This window comes from Canis aureus, chromosome 6, assembly GCF_053574225.1.
Source record: "Canis aureus isolate CA01 chromosome 6, VMU_Caureus_v.1.0, whole genome shotgun sequence".
NCBI lineage: Eukaryota > Metazoa > Chordata > Mammalia > Carnivora > Canidae > Canis > Canis aureus.
This window is the reverse complement of record NC_135616.1, coordinates 12647605-12667756: the sequence shown is the minus strand read 5'-3', so window position 1 is coordinate 12667756 and position 20152 is coordinate 12647605.

Sequence of the window (20152 nt, the reverse complement as noted above, 5' to 3'; positions counted from 1 at the left end):
AAATTGGCAAAGAAGAAGTCAAACTCTCCCTCTTTGCCAATGACATGATACTCTACATAGAAAAGCCAAAAGTCTCCACCCCAATATTGCTAGAACTCATACAGCAATTTGGTAGCGTGGCAGGATACAAAATCAGTGCCCAGAAATCAGTGGCATTTCTATACACTAACAATGAGACTGAAGAAAGAGAAATTAAGGAGTCAATCCCATTTACAATTGCACCCAAAAGCATAAGATACCTAGGAATAAACCTAACCAAAGAGGTGAAGGATCTATACCCTAAAAACTATAGAACACTTCTAAAAGAAATTGAGGAAGACACAAAGAGATAGAAAAATATTTCATGCTCATGGATTGGCAGAACTAATATTGTGAAAATGTCATTGTTACCCAGTGCAATTTACACGTTTAATGCAATCCCTATCAAAATAACATGGACTTTCTTCAGAGAGTTAGAACAAATTATTTTAAGATTTGTGTGGAATCAGAAAAGACCCCGAATAGCCAGGAGAATTTAAAAAAAAGAAAACTATAGCTGGGGGCATCACAATGCCAGATTTCAGGTTGTACTACAAAGCTGTGGTCATCAAGACAGTGTGGTACTGGCACAAAAACAGACACATAGATCAATGGAACAGAATAGAGAACCCATAAGTGGACCCTGAACTTTATGGTCAACTAATATTCGATAAAGGAGGAAAGACTATCCATTGGAAGAAAGACAGTCTCTTCAATAAATGGTGCTGGGAAAATTGGACATCCACATGCGAAGAATGAAAGTAGACCACTCTCTTTCACCATACACAAAGATAAACTCAAAATGGATGAAAGACTAAATGTGAGACAAGATTCCATCAAAATCCTAGAGGAGACCACAGGCAACACCCTTTTTGAACTCAGCCACAGTCATTTCTTGCAAGATACATCCACGGAGGCAAAAGAAACGAAAGCAAAAATGAACTATTGGGACTTCATCAAGATAAGAAGCTTTTGCACAGCAAAGGATACAGTCAACAAAACTAAAAGACAACCTACAGAATGGGAGAAGATATTTGCAAATGACGTATCAGATAAAGGGCTAGTTTCCAAGATCTATAAAGAACTTATTAAACTCAACACCAAAGAAACAATCAATCCAATCATGAAATGGGCAAAAGCCATGAAGAGAAATCTCACAGAGGAAGACGTAGACATGGCCAACATGCACATGAGAAAATGCTCTGCATCACTTGCCATCAGGGAAATACAAATCAAAACCACAATGAGATCCCACCTCACACCAGTGAGAATGGGGAAAATTAACAGGGCACAAATGTTGGAGAGGATGTGGAAAAAGGGAAGCCTTTTACACTTTTGGTGGGAATGTGAACTGGTGCAGCCACTCTGGAACACTGTGTGGAGGTTCCTCAAAGAGTTAAAAATAGAACTGCCCTACGACCCAGCAATTGGTTGGGGATTTACCCCAAAGACACAGATGCAATGAAACACCGGGACACCTGCACCCCAATGTTTATAGCAGCAATGTCCACAATCGCCAAACTGTGGAAGGAGCCTCGGTGTCCATCGAAAGATGAATGGATACAGAAGATGTGGTCTATGTATACAATGGAATATTACGCAGCCATTAGAAACGACAAATACCCACCATTTGCTTCAACGTGGATGAACTGGAGGGTATTATGCTGAGTGAAGTAAGTCAATCGGAGAAGGACAAACATTATATGTTCTCATTCATTTGGGGAATATAAATAATAGTGAAAGGGAATATAAGGGAAGAGAGAAGAAATGTGTGGGAAATATCAGAAAGGGAGACAGAAGATAAAGACTCCTAACTCTGGGAATTGAACTAGGGGTGGTGGAAGGGGAGGAGGGCGGGGGGTGGGTGTGAATGGGTGTTGGGCACTGAGGGGGGCACTTGACGGGATGAGCACTGGGTATTATTCTGTACGTTGGTAAATTGAACACCAATAAAAAATAAATTTATTAAAAAAAACAAATGGGAAAAAAAAGAAAAAGAAAAAAAAACTTATGTTCCACATTTTTTCACAAATTATCTTAAGTAGTTTGAAATATATTTTTGTGAATATGTTAGGAAAATTATAATAATTTATTGCTAGGTGCAAATGTTACTGACATTGAAGTCCACAGAGCTTCATTCATTTCCCATTAGTACACAAAGAGTGTTAAAACTCTGAAAATCATGGGCAGACACCAACACTAAGTTGGGGGGAAATTGTCTTGGGAGAGAAAAGCAAATAAGAATGATAGGAATATTCCACAGTTAAAATTTGAAATGGCCATTAGCCTGTTTGCATCATCTTTACAAATATTCCAAACAATTACAGACTTTTCTTAAGGATGCTTTTAATGTTATCATGAAGAATTGTGAATAATTGTTAGTTAATAGAATGGTAAAGGGATACTTTCAAATGATCAATAAAAGATTATTAAAGAATTTTGAAGAATAGAGACCCTCCAAGATTCATTATGGAACCCAGACCAGGATGGTGACATTAGAGATACTGTGAAGTTACAAAAGATAAAGATTTATCAGACTTAACTACAAAACATTTTAATTAAGGAAGTCTAAGGTGGGCCCCATGAATCTATAATTTAAAAAAAAATGTATCCAGGGTACTTTGATCTTTAGAATACTAACTTTGAGAGATGTTAAAACTTTTTTAAAAACCATATGGTTGTGCAGATACATCACATAATTTTTTCTTAACTTATTTTACCATAAACTTCCTTCTCTGAGCATCTTAAAGAATTGTTATTTTTGTGGACACATTTTGAGAAATGCTTTTCAGGGTTAAGACCATTTGCTGTGGCATGAGATTTGGTGGAAAACTGGGTAGTTATAAATCAGGTTTAAATATACAGAGAGGAGTGCATGTGTGGATACTACTCTGTACATTGTCTACGGAACAGAGACCCGGGAAGAACATGAGCAATTAGAGAGAATGTGAAATCAAATAAAGGCCAGAATGTGATTTTTGTCTGTGAGGCTGACAAAATTACAATCTGGGCTTACAACTAGAATAGGTCACCCCTTCTTAGAAGCAATCTCAAGAGGCAACCAGTTGAAAGATCCCTTGACCAGTGTAATGGGCCCTGTAGGGAGGAGTGGGAATCTGTTCCTGTCTCCGAGGCAATTGAATTCCAGGTGCAAAGAATAGTATTGGCAAAGCATTGTTGGTATCAAAAGGAAGGAGGATCAGTCATAGCCACTTTGCTTGGTTACAAAGTGCTCCAGCTAAGACCCAATGTCCACATAAAAATCGCTAAAACTTTTGTGAAGATAATATTACCATGAGAAAGTAAGAAGGAGAGGAGATTGTAGAGCTATATGCTAGAAATAGAATAGGAGTCAAGTTGTTTCAGTTTTCTGAGTGAAATGGCTCTTGTTTCCCCTTCCTTTTATCTTTCCTTTGCTTTTTTCCTTCTCTCCTATCCTTTCTTTTCTTTTCTTTTCTTTTCTTTTCTTTTCTTTTTTCTTTTCTTTTCTTTTCTTTTCTTTTCTTTTCTTTTCTTTCTTTTCTTTTCTTTTCTTTTCTTTTCTTTTCTTTTCTTTTCTTTTTTAAGATTATATTTATTTGAAAGAAAGCATGAGAAAGAGTACATGAAAGACAGCAGGAGCAGGGGAGAGGGGCAGAAGGAGAGGGCGAAGCAGACTCTCCACTAAGCAGGGAGCCTGATACAGGGCTTGGTCCCCGGACCCTGGGATCACAACCTGAGGCCAAAGACAGACATTTAACAGACGAACCACCTACACACCCCTATCCTTTATTTTTTTTCTCTTTTTAATCCCATTTTTTGTCTTCCTTATGTGCCAGAAATATTTCTTGAGTGACCAGGAGAAAATCCATAGGTGGCTGCCTAGAGGAAAGGATTCCCTGACAATGTCTAACTTCTTTTGCTGTGATTGTGCATTCTCTAAACACTGACATTTGTTCTCCCAACTAAGATGTCCACCACGCACACTTCCTCTGCATTCTCACAAAATCCTCTGAAACCTCTGTTTTAATATTTACAGATTTGAATTATGATTATAGTATACATGTGTCCCACTAAGTAGATTTTTAATGCCTTTAAAATAGGGATTGTATTCCTTCATAGTGTTTTCTCAAAGGTGTTCAGTATATTATATATACTCGGAAATCATAATTAATCTGAATTTGGATAAATAAAATAATTAAAAGAGAGAATTTTGTGAAAGCAGATCATCTAGATTCTTAGACCAGTAATATTTGCCCATAATAATTTGTCGAGACTGGTTGAAAAGTCAAATGGCAATGAAAGCCAGATGGCAATGAAATATATATATATAATATATATTTGCATAATATATATATGTCGTTAGGACCTCATAACTGAAACAAGATGTGGCCTAACCAGTAATCTATAGAAAATCCAGAGTCAATTTAATGCAATAAATATTTATCAGTTACCTATTATGTCCCTGAAGAAATGTCATTTGTAAGCAAAACATGCACATTTCCACCAAGACAAATAAAAAAGTATATAAATGCAATGAGCATTTTTAGCAAGAAGCGCTTTAGCTTAGAATCAACCTTCCAATAGTGTTTTACCAATAGCTAGAATGGCTATTTCTTGGGAGATGTTTTTAAGGTTAAGGTAACTTCTTAGTTTCAATCTTTATAATAAGTAAAAAGGCTCGATCCCTAGAGTTCCCTTCTGGATATGTAGTTCTCAGATATTTTAGTTCCTTTTTATGTCTCTCCTCTAGTGACCTTAATTCCTTTTATCAATTTAAAGTTTAAAGCATTTACAAAGAAATGTATCTATTTACAAGGATGAGAAATTGCAAACTTTTCCAGGCAAATCTATTTTTGTGAGACTCTCCTATTTTTAAGTGACCTCGTGAGTTTCTCCAGGGTAGATACAACCATTAAAAGATGCAGTTAACAGGCTTTAATTTTGAAGGAGATGATATGAAGTATAAAAACAGACCTCCTTTTTATAGCATGTACAAACATTTTCTTTAAAAAGAAAAAAAGAAGCATTAGAGATGATGCATAAGCTTCAGAAACAATAATAGTTCAAATAAACTTCTCAAGTGTTACCACTGAACTCTGATTAAAACTTCTCATCAACTTTATGCTGAGACATTCACAATTACACCATCTTAAACAGACAGCACTGAGAATGGCTGTCAATGGCATGGCCTCAGTTCTTTTCCCTTTCTGTTGAGAGTTTCTATTGCATTTGATACTCTCCAATGTAACCAATGTCCAGCTGCTTCTGGAAAATTTGCACACACGATGATGCCTGTGAAATTTACATTTGCATGCTCTTTCCTAACTCTGCCACACGTGCTCCTCATGATGCCCCAAACCTCGCTAGGCAGTAACCACATTGCACTCATGCTGTGCCTGATGATAGTATATACTTATCAACAGCTATATTTGTGAGTGGTGGCCACCCAGACTTTAGAGTGGACACAGTAGCTCCCAGAGTAGTACAAAGGAGAAAATTTGAGGAACCATTGCTATTTTCCATCAAGCAAGTTCAATAAATACAAGACAAGGCCATTCAATTGAATTTGGCAACCTTCCATGTAGTATCTTAGGTCTAAATTGCTAATTCTATCATATTTCTATAATTTACACAGGTTTTTTTTTTTTTTTTTTTTTTAATGACTTTTGCTGGCTTTAGCCTTCATTTAAATAAAACCAAACGACAGGAGCGCTTCTGGCTCCTTCCCCTAACGTCACGTCCGAGATGCAAGCTTACTAAGCAGCCCTAACTGGTCTACTTCACTGGTGCATCCAGTCTTCCACTGAGCAGTGGTCAGCCCGCATCCTTCTAGTAGCTTTCACCCTCCTCAGCCTCGCTGACTTTAGTCGCTACCTTGGGCCGTCTGTACAGCGGAGTGAGGGCGGGTTGGTTTTCCAGAGGTCACTATCTTAAAGTGAGGCTGTCTATGTACCTATCAAGAATAAAGGAAAGAGATTGTATCCAACAACGGCAGGGAAAATCCTTCGGCATTTCTAATCCACTTTGGCTTTTCAGCGATATATACATCTGAAGCAATAGCAGACTAGAACTGAATTCTTGTCTATACTGTAAAATAACAATTGTGCAATTACAGGAATTCTGGTGATGATATTAAAGTGAAATAACCAAAACACACATACAGAAGGCCCCATTTTATCAACTGGTGTGAGAAGAACTTTTAATAAGAGAGAACCTAGAACGTCTTTCTGGAAATGTTTTCCCACCAAATAAGGGCTTTCCCCCTATTATTTAGGAGCCAGATGAATTAGAAGCCGTAGAAAGAGGCAGCTATAGAATTTGATCTTCCAAGTACCCCATTTACCTTTATTGAACTTAATCATAATACTGTCAAATTGCCATGATCTCACTAAAGGATTTCTATTGCTGTCAGTTACAACCCCAAATGCATTTTTATTCTTTCTACTGGGTGCATTGTCTGTTTTCTTTATAAATGCAGTACAATAAACAAATTATTTAATAACCAAAAAAATTATTATTAATGGATTAAAAGCTTCTGATAGTCTTCCTGCACCAGGATTCTGTGGATACTAGGTTCCTTTCTATGCCTTTCTTATTTGATCTTTTGTTCATAAACATAGCTGTGCAACCAAATCTTACACAACACTCACATGTACACACACACAGAAATTGTCGACATTCATCTGCAGGAAATATGACATCATATACCAGGGACAAGGCATCTCTTTGGTGATTCTGATATTCTTCCCACTTTAGGATATACTTTCCATGGTCAGTGTTTCTGAATTCTAGTTGCACATTAGAATTACCTGTGGAAATTTAAAAAACTGATGAGCATGTTCTGACCCCAGAAAAAAAGATAAAAAGCTTCTGTACAGCAAAAGAAACAGTCCACAAAACTCAGACAACCTACAGAATGGGAGAAGATATTTGCAAATGACGTATCAGATAAAGGGCTAGTATCCAAGATCTATGAAGAACTTCTTAAACTCAACAGCAAAGAAACAAACAAAGAAACAATCATGAAATGGGCAAAAGACATGAAGAGAAATTTCACCAAAGAAGGGGGCAGCCCCGGTGGCTCAGCCGTTTGGCGCTGCCTTCTTCCCGGGGTGTGATCCTGGACACTTGGGATCGAATCCCACGCCGGGCTCCCGCCATGGAGCCTACTTCTCCCTCTGCCTGTGTCTCTGCCTCTCTCTCTCTTTAAAAAAAAAAAAAAAAATTCACCAAAGAAGAATGTGAACTGGTACAGCCACTCTGAAAAACCGTGTGAAGGTTCCTCAAAGAGTTAAAAATAGATCTGCCCTATGACCAGCAATTGCACTGCTGGGGATTTACCCCAAAGATACAGATGCAGTGAAAGACGGAGACAACACCTGCACCTCAGTGTTTATAGCAGCAATGTCTACAATAGCCAAACTGTGGAAGGAGCCTTGGTGTCCATGGAGAGATGAATGGATAAAGAAGCTGTGGTCTATGCATACAATGGAATATTACTCAGCCATTAGAAACAATGAATACTCACCATTTGCTTTGATGTGGATGGAACTGGAGGGTATTATGCTGAGTGAAGTAGGTCAATTGGAGGACAAACATGGTTTCATTCATTCAGGGAATATAAAAAATAGTGAAAGGGAATAAAGGGGAAAGGAGAGAAAATGAGTGGGAAATACCAGTGAGGGAGACAAAACATGAGAGACACCTAACTCTGGGAAATGAACAAGGGGTAGTGGAAGGGAGGTGGGTGGGGGGGGTGGGGTGACTGGGTGATAGGCACTGAGGGGGCACTTGATGGGATGAGCACTGGGTGTTATGCTATATGTTGGCAAGTCAAACTTCAATAAAAAAATATATATATATAAAATAAAAGCAAGTACGGCTTATGTCTTTTCATATTTATAGACCAGTGCCTGGTACAGGTAGGAATTAATGCATGTATGACATATATAGTGAAAGAATTAATGTCTTAACACATTAAGAACATCAGCATGTTACAGAATGATAAAATTATTAATGTCAAGGCAGAATGTTATCTTTTCTAGAGAATATTAACTTGTATTCATCATACTCGGGGGAAAAACATTGATATATGTGTATATATGTATATGTATATACACATATGCATACATATATCAGTCTGATTACTATCTTGAGATATTTTTCATTAACAAGAATTTGCAACATTTTGTAATTAAGATAATCAATTTCCTTTATCCACCCCCCATTCATGCATTTGGATCAAATCCAGCCACCCACCCCGACTCATGCATTTGGATCAAATTCCTTCTCTGCTCACACCATATATATATATATATATATATATCAGATACAATCATATATATATATATGTATATATGAGTTGGTGCCCTGATTGTATCTGATTTAAGCACTATGACAATGCTTTGGAGTTAAGTATTAAATTATTCATTTTGATTCTTTTCCAAACCTTCTGTGTAATCATTTGTGCAGTCTGCTCTGACATTGTTGGCAGTGCCAGTCAAATGTCAGCACAAGAAGTAAAGCCACAAACAAATCTCAAGAGGCCTATTCACAGCTATTGTATATTATTATGCATTTTTTACTTTAAGAACATAGACTTTTCCATTTTCAAAGCTTTAGCGAATTATAGAATTGGATCTGACATTGTTTCCTGACATTAATAGCAGTAGGGTGTCAGTCCCTTAACTCATTTGCAGGAAGTTTCATTAGGAGGAAGACTCTGCTGAGCTGATTCAGGAGATACTACACCACTGGTTGGGCAGAGTAGTTGAGAGTATGTGTGATGAAATTAAAAATATGTGTTTCCGAACCTGCTTTTGCTACTTACAAATAATATGACATTGGACAAATCACAACCTTTCTCTGTACTTCTCTTTTATCATCTGCAAAATGGACATAAAAATAATATTCACAGGATGCCTGGGTGGCTCGGCGGTTGAACATCTATCTGCCTTTGGCTCAGGACGTGATCCCGGAGTCCCGGGATCCAGTCCCATATCAGGCTTCCTGCACGGAGCCTGCTTCTCCCTCTGCCTATATCTCTGACTCTCTCTCTCTCTCTCTCATGAATAAATAAATCTTTAAAACAAATAATATTCACTTCATGGCATTCTGAGGTTTAGAATTAATTCATGCTAAAGGTAGTAACTGGCATATAAAAATATACATGTCTATTATTGTTTTGTTTAATTATTGCTATTCTTTTCTAAAATTTTTAAGGTTTACATGGTAGGTATTTTTGTCACTAGAGAAATAGAAGAATAATTATATTTAGCTAGCTCATATGTTATCAAGCAATTAATTAACCAGTATATTAATGTTAATCATATGTTCTGATTGATTTCAGAAAAGAGAAAATCACATTCAGGAAAAATGACCTACTTTGTCATTCAGTGGATGCAACTGACTGGATTGACTCCCCCACCCCCACCCCCCACCCCTCGCCCCATCAAGTTAATTAGACTTTGGGTACTACAGGTTAGTTGTATGAGACTAGTCAGAATGTAAGGTGAATATAACAGAAGAAATCAGTAATTAGGGGAGAGAACTTGAGAGTACTGCAGGGTTTGTTCTAGCAGAATTGGAAAGTTAACTACGTGTGTCTTGCAAATTGCCTTTCTTTTTGATATGCCTTCCTGATCCTGGGGTACACTTAAAAACTTATCTTGAAGCTTAGGGCTACAACTTTCTCCATCTTCTAATAATCCTAATAATCCTTAATGGCTATTTTCTCTAGTCCTTTTTCTTTTTTTTTTTAAACTGGAAACATCTATTCCATATATAAGTCCATTTGTGAGGGTTTTTACTTATTTGTTAGCTTGGACTAAACTTGGAAATCTTCTCTTTGTTCCTGAAAATAACAAACATGAGTAACCTTCACTTGGCATTTTTTATAATAGACTCCAAGTTTTTTAAAAACTAAAATTAAAATGTTTTTCATTGAGCCTCTATTCTGGAAAACAAGTTATTTGATGAGAGTGTGTTTCTTAAAGCAAATAAATGATTTGAGAATGCTAATTACTTCTCTATATTTTTTCCTTTGTGCATGTTCATCAATTTGCCTACTGCATATGTAAAATGTAGAGTAAATTCTGTTTTGTTTTATAAAATTGGATTTTAATGACTTATTTGGATCTAAAAATATTTTATTATGCTAAATTTTAATTAGTAGTATCAATCTGGATGCCACTAAACTGTTTCAATCAAAATTTGAATAAAATTCAAAAATCCACAATTGAACATTTGGGATCTCCTGATTTCTAAAGTTAATCAAAATTGATAGTTTGAGAAAGACAAATACCATATGATTTCACTTATACATGAAATATAAAAAACAAAACAAATGAATAAACAAACAAAAAAGCAGAATCAGACCTATAAATAGAGAATAAACTGATGATTGCGAGAAGGTGGAAGGTGGGCAAAATGGATGAAGGGGAGTGGAAGGTACAAGCTCCAGTTATAGAATGAATAAACTGTGGAAATAAAAGGCGCAGTGTAGGAACATAGTCAATGATATTATAAGAGCATATGATGACAGAAGGTAGCTACACATTGGTGAGCATAACAATAATGTATAGAATTGTTGAATCACTATGTTGTACATCTGAAACTAATGTAATGTGTCAAATATACTCAAGTAAAAAAATATTTTAGATAAAATTCAGAGAGAAAAAACCTGATAGTTTCAATTAGAAGTTTTATGCCCTTTTTATTTTTTAAGAGAGAGTGCAAGCTTCTTGGGTCTTAATTGGGATTAATTCAAAGTTGCATTTATTTATTATTTTTTATTCCAGTGTTTCTCAGCATATGGTCTATTTTCTACAACTATTTGAGCATGCTTGTTAAAAAACTTAGATTCTTGGGCTCCATTCAAGACTTACTGAATCAGGATGTCTGATGCTAGAGCCAAGGAATCCAGTTTTTTTTTTTTAAGTATCCCATATAACTCATACACATTAAAATTTGATCTGAAAACAACAAATGTTGGAGAGGATGTGGAGAAAGGGGAACCCTCTTGCACTGTTGGTGGGAATGTGAACTGGTGCAGCCACTCTGGAAAACTGTGTGGAGGTTCCTCAAAGAGTTAAAAATAGACCTGCCCTACGACCCAGCAATAGCACTGTTGGGGATTTACCCCAAAGATACAGATGCAATGAAATGCCGGGACACCTGCACCCCGATGTTTCTAGCAGCAATGTCCACAATAGCCAAACTGTGGAAGGAGCCTCGGTGTCCATCGAAAGATGAATGGATAAAGATGTGGTATATGTATACAATGGAATACTACTCAGCCATTAGAAATGACAAACACCCACTATTTGCTTCGACGTGGAGGGAACTGGAGGGTATTATGCTGAGTGAAATAATTCAATCGGAAAAGGACAAGCATTATATGGTCTCATTCACTTGTGGAATATAAAAATTAGTGAAAGGGAATAAAGGGAAAGGAGAGAAAATGAATGAAAATATCAGTGAGGGTGACAAAACATGAGAGACACCTAACTCTGGGAAATGAACAAGGGTGGTGGTGGAAGGGGAAGTGGGCAGGGGGTTGGGGTGACTAGGTGATGGGCAATGAGGGGGGCACTTGGTGGGATGAGCACTGGGTGTTATGCTATATGTTGGCAAATTGAACTCCAATTAAAAATAAAAATAAAAATAAGTAAATTTGGGTGAAGATTCAAGACAATGTTTAGGTGATTCTCCAAGCTATCTGTATACCAAAGCAACTCTCTTCCTGCTCACAGTACTTTTGGATTGGCTAAATACGGACCTTCATTTCCATTTCAATTCAAAAAGAATTTTCTCATATACATGTAAGAGAAAAATGAACAATCTATGATTTAAATAGAACTCTCTCTCTCTCTCTCTCTCTATATATATATATGTATATATATATATATATATATACATATATATATATATACCAGCCTCAAATAAAACTGGTATTCATACCATAAAAAAAACAAAAATAAAATAAAATAAAATTCGATCTGAGTGCCACTGGCAAGAATCAATGGAGACGCCAATGGCCATTAAATGAGCTTGCTTAGGGAGATGTGGGTATGAAAAGGGCAAATCAATTCAACCTCTGTTATCAATTGTATGAATGGTAAAAAGTCAAATGCTATTTTCTGTCTTTTTATTTGAAAATCTTTTACTTTGTATGAACAACTGATATTCAGTACAGTACTTAAAAATTGTAGTCACTTCTTAATTCACAATAGAGTGATGAATGCAGAAAAGGAGAATGTTTAGAGGACAAAAATGAGTGAGATGTGCATTTCACAGGAGAAAACAAAGCTGTAGATACGAAAGACAGGCTATAGAAATGTGATAGTATCATGTCAATTTCCTATTAGAGTTCTGTGTATTGTCCATTAAACATTCAATTTCTGAAGCCAAGGTAAGTTCCAGCTAATTTGTCCTCATCTGATTATATTAATTTTTAAAAATTATATATTAAAGTGAAACAAATGCATCTTACAACTATAAAACACTGTTATTCAATTAATTGCATATAGAGCTATATATGAATATAGCACTTCAAGATTTGGATTGAAATGCCCACTCTCATCCTGTAAAATAGTTCTAATCAAACAACTACCTTTTGGGGAAGATTTTCTTTTATTTCAGTTTTACTTTGTATTTAAATAAGAAGTTTGTTGGCATTCTCCAAATATTTTCTCCTAAGAAAGGGAGAGAATAAAAGAATTATCTTTTTAATCCTTAATATATATAAGTTGCAAAATATTTGATATTAAGCCAACATGAGATGATAAATAATTCATGTAGTCTATTGGTAATTGGCAGTGGGAGATGGGAACCACATAAATGAAATGTATCTTTGCTATCATTTGCCCAATGTAATATATTTTATAGACACTAATGATACACAAACAGTAAAGTTTAATGATGTTTTGAATGCTGATTATACCTAAAAGATGCTTCAAGTCATACAAATATTCCAGAAGTGATCACATAGTGAGCTATTTGTTGAAATAAACATTACAGGATGGCTTAAGGTCAATTTAATTAAATATATATGGAGATCTTTTTGTAGTTGCATGAATCTCACTATTAGTCACTTAAATCTGTTTACTTCTCAAATAAATCAGTCCTGGAAAAACAGTAAAATGGAGTGTGTCACCAATTAGTGCAACTGTTCCTCAAACTTAATTAACCTTTGATTCAATCAAAGGGCACACCTGCAGGTTCCACTTATTTGGGGGTTTATGCTGCTATTTCCCAGTGACTCTCTCAGGACTCAGGACCTTCTAAGCAGGTGCTTAGATCAAGTACGATATTTTTTATGTCAGAGAGATGGCAATTCATTAGACTAAAAGTAGATAAAATGGATTAATTAACAAAGTTGCCCTTGAAAAAAATGCCACATTTTCTTTAAAAACCCAATTCTATTTTAGAACATTTTCACACTGTATTTGACATTTAAGAAGAGTTTTTGTTACCACTCAAATTCTCACTATTAGTGAATAAAAGAGTAGATAGCAAATAAATAAGATAGACTAAATATTAGAAAGGGAAAGTTGATTATGCCTTGTCCACGCCCATCGTATTCTTATTTATCCAGCTGCTCTATGATACATCACAACTTTGTGAAATAACAATTGCTAGATTTCAGTTAGCATAACAAGAAAATATCCATTCTTAATCAGTGAAACAATTATGCTGCTTCACTGAATTGATCTGGGCAGGTTGCTTGTAATACTCAAGGTATCGTCATCCAGCTGCAGTAATAGTGACAATCTGCATAGGAAGTGGGATCTCAAAAGCCTTTCACCAGATGGGAGATTTTATTTATTCCTCGCAACCAGATGCCACCAACTTCTCTTTCTGATGAGGCTGTTTACTTACTTTATGTGGAGAGGCGGTGGTTGCTCTTGGGAATGTTTACTGAGAATTTCAACTCCCAGTTGAACAAAAGAGTCCTCGCTTAATAACAGCTAATTATATAAAAACAACATTCTTTTGTGATTTATGAGAACCATTTAACTGATTCTTTCCTCTATTTCGTTACCAAACTGCCCTAACTATGGTTCTTCAGGGCTGGTGGCAAATGTGCAGAAATGAAGGAGGCAACATCAACTGATCTCACCTGCTTGACTCTAGAACCAACCTAGAGGCAGCCCAAAATGTGACCTGGCATAGGGTAAAGCTGACATAAGGAAGGGGACCCATCAGTCCACAGAAGCCCCAATCCTAGAATCCCTAAGCATTGGTATGAGTTCTTAAGAGAAGTACTAAACAGTTAAATTAATTAGTAGGACTGACAACATGATTAGTCTGAAAGTAGTTCCCCCTAGAGTGGACTCTGGAATCATGGGCTTCCTGTATTCTCTCAGAAGAACTCTGCATGAGCCATCCCAAAACTTGTATGTTTCCTCCTTCTGCTACCAGCCAAAGAAATCCTATGCAGAAACACATGTAAAACAGATGAGAGCAGTGTAGCTCAGAAGGGTGTGGAACTTCAGCTCTTTAGTATTTCCCCTTGTAGTTTTGCAGCAGCTCCTCAATACCCTTGGGCCTTATTGCTCCAAATGTCCCTGCATTAGACCAAAACTGCTTCAGATATTTGTCAGCTCTTCTTTGTCCTAATACACTATAATAGCGAAACAGGTGGTCCCCAGCCAGGCCACCATGTGTGTCATCAAACCACACAATCCATGTTCCTTGACTCCAATAAGATGAAAGCCATCTCTAACCTCTCTACATCTCAGTGTCCGTCTATGAGATTAATCACTCATTAAAATGTGTTCTATTATCATACAGATCCACAAGTGTTATATATAACTGCAGAAAATAAGAGCCTGTTTCAGTAAGTTAGACCACAGGGCATGCATTGGATTCCTAATGTTGCTTCTCTCACTGCATATGTACATTCAGATTCTATGAATGTTCCCATGAGGAACATAGAATTAAATTATCTGTAACATATTTAATACATTTATATGAAAATGGTCTAAAATCAAAAGCAATTATGGAAGAATGGCCGCATAGCTTTGCCATGTTTAGGGTAGCAAGGGTAGCAACAGTGGCTCATGTGGTTACTACCACAAGAAGGCTATGGAGGCATCCAGATCTTGGTTTGTTTTTTGGTTCTCTTATTCATTGGGAAGTTAATAAATCTCTTTAAGCTTCAGCTTCTCATGTATGAAGTGGAATATGTAAATAGTGTGTACATAGAGGGCTGTTATGAGGACTGCATATGAAGCCCTTAGCACAGTTTCTAACACATACAAAGTATTTTTAAATGTTTGCTATTTTAATTATTACTAAAATTATTTTTATTTTAGTTTATTATTTTTAAAAAGATTTTATTTATTTATTCTTGGGAGACACAGAGAGAAGGCAGAGACATAAGCAGAGGGAGAAGCAGGCTCCTCGCAGGAAGCCCAGTGTGGAACTCCATCTTAGAACTCCACGATCATGCCCTGAGCCGAAGGTAGACACTCAACCACTGAGCCACCCAGGTGTCCCTAAAAATGATCTTTATTATTGATAATCCAATTCTACTTTCTCAGTTTATAGGCTAAGATTACTGTATTAATTTCCTGATGCTACTATAACAAATTACCTCAAATTTAGTGGCTTAGAACAACACATATTTATTCTCTTATAATTCTGGAGCTCAGAAGTCTAAATTCAGTCTGACTGGGTTAAAGTCAAGGTGTCAGCAGGGTTGGTTTCTTCTTTAGGCTCTAGGAGAGAAATCATTTCCTTGCCTTTCTACCTTTTAGAAGGCAACCAAATTTCTTGGTTGGTGGTTTCTTTCTTCATCTTCAAAGGCAGAAGCGTAGCATTTTCCAATTGTAGTCTCTGTCTTTGTCTCTCTCTGTCTCTCTGTCTTTCTCCTCCTATTATCACTTCACCTTCTCTTTGACCTTCCTATCTCCTCTTGTAAGTCTTTGTGATTACATCCAGCTGACAGAATAATATCCCCTCTCAAGATCTGCAAAGTCCCTTTTAAATATAAGGTAATATATTTACAGGTTTCTGGGATGAGGGCCTTGACATCTTTGGGTGGCCGTTATTCAACCTACCACAATAACTGAGATCCATGAATTTGACTGTCCAGTTGTGTGACCCATCTCTCAAGGTTCCCAGCCAAACTTTTGTTCTGCTTTGCTATTCTGTCTCTTGTTGGTAGACCTAGTCTTGTTTTAATTTGAAAACAGGTTCATAGACTCTTATTTGTTATCATTTTTAAATTAACACAAGTAATACATGTATATAATTTTATTATATAGAATAATGTGAAAGTTCCTTTTTCCCATCCTTTCCCCAGAAATAATGACACTAATGGATTCGTGGCCAATCTTCTGTATCCTTCTATGTAATTACATAATTATTACATTTTATGTAAATATACATGTGTATAACTCTTTTTTCGTCTTAATTTTTTACATAAATAGGATATTACCATATGTATTACTCTGTCCCTTTTTTCACCTCACTTACAATAATGTTATTTTTTAAACATGGAATATAGGATTCTACTGAGTAGATTCATCATATTTTCAACTACTGGTTTTCAGATAGACATTTCTATTCCAACTTTGTGCTATCACCTCAGCACTATGATGAATAGATGTGTTTGTGCACATGTGAATGAATGGTGGATTTTTAGAAGCTGCAATGTAAGTGTGTGTGTGTGTATGTGTGTATTTATAGGTGTTTTTTAACTCTAAAATCTAAAGATTTGAAGGCTTAACCAATATACAATCCAACCAATGTTTGAATAAGACTGTATGAGTATATCATAATGTCTTTAATTACAATTGATATCCTCAATTTTTGTCCCAATTTGATAGGGGGAAATCATGGTTTATTATGGTTTCAATATGTGTTTCTTGACATAGTAACATTAAAAATTTTTAATGCTTCTTTAGAAGTATGATTCAAATATGAATATACGAGGGATTCACTAACTGGCCCAATAATGAGCCACATGGCAAGTCTTCATATATATTTCATAGCATTTTCCCATTGTCTGACTCCATATTTTATATGGAGGTTACATAGAATTCTTCTGTAATCAATCTCTCAGTCAGTGAAACATTTATTCTTATTTTGTGTCTAACCACTGTTCTTTATATATGGTTATTTTGCTCACCATCATCCCTTAAACCAGTCTTGTTTGTTGGACAGGTTTGGAATAACTGAATTCATTGTTACTTCATAATTACTATCATTACAGTTCTTATCTTCCCATTATTTTCAAATTGGTTTGGGTTCCTCACTGATCATTTAAAAGTAATTAAGCTACCCTACTACACTATGCACAGTCTATGATACCTAAGGTTTTACATAGTAGTCTGTTTATATATAAAATAACATCAGGTTGAAACTAATTTACCAAATACCATGGCTTTTCACCTGATCAATGATCACTTTTAACACAACTGGAACCAAACCACTCAAAAGAATGACAAAAAAGACATCTAATTTGCACTTGCTTAATGTTGGCAGAAGTGCAGTGGAAACTGGTGTACTTTTCCATCAATATCTCTTGAATGAGGTCATCTGGAAGCTCAGTCGCATTGATTAGGTGAACTTGCGTGTGTCCTTTGATTACAATCATGTTGTTAGGATTCAATTATGCTTCACTGGTAAAACAAAAAGATGACAATTATAACCTGAACTATTTTAAGAACTGAAATTTTCAACTACTTGAGCAAGTTTCTGCTTCTATTATGTAGTGGACAAAATTTTATACTATAAGCCAGTAACTGAACTTCAAATTATCCATGTAAAAGCAAATGATGACCTCAATATTGGACTCATAAACTCAGGATTCCATACTGAAAAAATTGAGATGGTCAAGAACTAGTCTTTATTTATTTATTTATTATTTTTTAAAAATTTTTTATTTATTTCTGATAGTCACACAGGGAGAGAGAGACAGAGAGGCAGAGACACAGGCACAGGGAGAAGCAGACTCCATGCACCAGGAGCCCGACATGGGATTTGATCCCAGGTCTCCAGGATCGCGCCCTGGGCCAAAGGCAGGCACCAAACCGCTGCGCCACCCAGGGATATCAGGAACTAGTCTTTAAGGGGGTTGATATTTGAGTTGTTATCTGAATGATGAGAACAAAATAGCCATGCAAGAGTTTGGGACAGAGTATTTCTAGCAGAGGGCAAATGTTGTAAGGCTGGAATGAGCACAGTTGTTAAAAAAACAGAATTTCAGATGTGGCTAGAGCACGTGAGCACAGATGAAGGTGAATTAAGATGAGGATGGAGGATGGTGAGCTTGGGTGGACAAAGTTGGAAACAGAATGGAGCACCATGAGAGGGCACTTTTAAAGGAGGAGTCATATGATTCTATCTACACTTTGGAGGGAACACTTTGATTATGGTGTGAAGAAGTGACCACAAGAAGTTGTGGGAAGTTGTGCACACACACAAAAAATTATTACAGCTGGATTAAAGTGTGTTCAGTGGAGATGGGCAAATTTGGATAACCCAGATAAATATTAAAGGTAAAGTAGGCAGTACTTGATTCATTGTAGCGAGAAGGAACAGAATATAGATTGAAAGTTGTTGACTCCTGGAGTTTTGGCTTAAACAACAATTTGGGCAGACAGTGTGGCCCTTTATAGAAATAGGGAGGATTCATAAAGAGGCAGATTCATCTTTTGTTTTGAATATGTTAATTTCAAGAAGCCTGTCAGTTGCAGATCTCAAGTAAGCAATTAAGAGTTAAAACCAACACTTCATGGGGAGGCCTAGGCCAGAGTTAGAGTTTTATTTATCAGCATATAGAGAGTATGGAAAGGCACAGTAAGAAGTGAAATTAAAATTTTAAAGGTACATTGAAGGAGACATTGAAAAGAAATGGAGGCACAGGATAATTCCTGAAAGATTCAGACCATTACAATTCTAGTAATAAGGGAGAAGCAGATAAGAGAACAGGTAGGAAAAGTGAAATGTAGCAGATGAAAAATGAGAATAGGAAGTTTCACAGAATACATGCATCAGGGAAGGAGTATGAGAGACCAGACAAGAGTATTTAAGAAAATGACTACTGGAAAGCACCCATTTGAATCAGCAATGGAGTGATAGTGATACTGACTTCAGAAACTAATTGCTTGATGGGACTAACTTTTTAAATTAGTGGTATGGGAGATAAGGCAGTAGAAAATTGTTTGTAGAAAATTATTCCAAAACTTCAGGAAGAGAAGTAGAGAAATGGAGGAGTAGCTGGAAAAGAATGTGGAGACAAAGAAGCTATATTTAAACATGGGAAACTCTGGAGTGGATTTCCACACTTACAGCAGTGGTCCATAGAAACAAAGTGGTAATGCAGGAGAGGAGATATCAAAGAGAGTAAAGCCATCAAAAAGGTGAGCTAGGATATGATAGAGGGAATATATGAAGCCATTAACCTTTGCCAGAGCATTTCTCCTTTGAAGGAAGAGGAAGGAGAAGATGGGACCAGATTTGGCCATGAGAATATGTAACATATTTCTTTATGAGGCCTTCAATATTTCAATGGGATGCGATCCAAAGGCATTAACTAAAAATGGAAAGGTGATTATAAGTGGCAGGAGGTTAGAAAGGAAGGAAGAGGTGTGAAATGTTTCTTGCTGAGAGTAGAATAGAACCCTTACTTAAAGAAACAGGATAGGTTTTTTAGTATTGAGAACTCATTCGCAATTCAAGATCTTTGAATTTGTAGTGAATTCAATTTGGCCAGTTTCAAACTTTTTCTTGCAAAACTTCACCACAGGAGTCTATATACAAAGAAGATAAATGTTTAAATCTCAGCTTGCAGGTTTTCTGGATGAGTATAATGGAAACATAGAAGATTTGCAAGAAGATGCAATGGAGTGCTTATATTGAAGGATCTTTACATTGAAACTGGATTAAGAGGATGTGAGGTCTCAAGTAAGTGGTAAAGACACAGATTTGAGGGTCTAAAAGAGGTGGAAGCATTGTTTCCATGAGACTACTTGACAAAACAACCAGTAATAATAGGACATTTGTGTTTTGAGGTAAAATGATTTCTAGAGAGAGCAAAACCTAGGAGGTAACTATGGCTGAGGTGCAATGAAGGAAATGGACACAGAAAACTTCATTCATTCATTCAACAAATATGTTTTCAGTTCTTTCTGTGTAC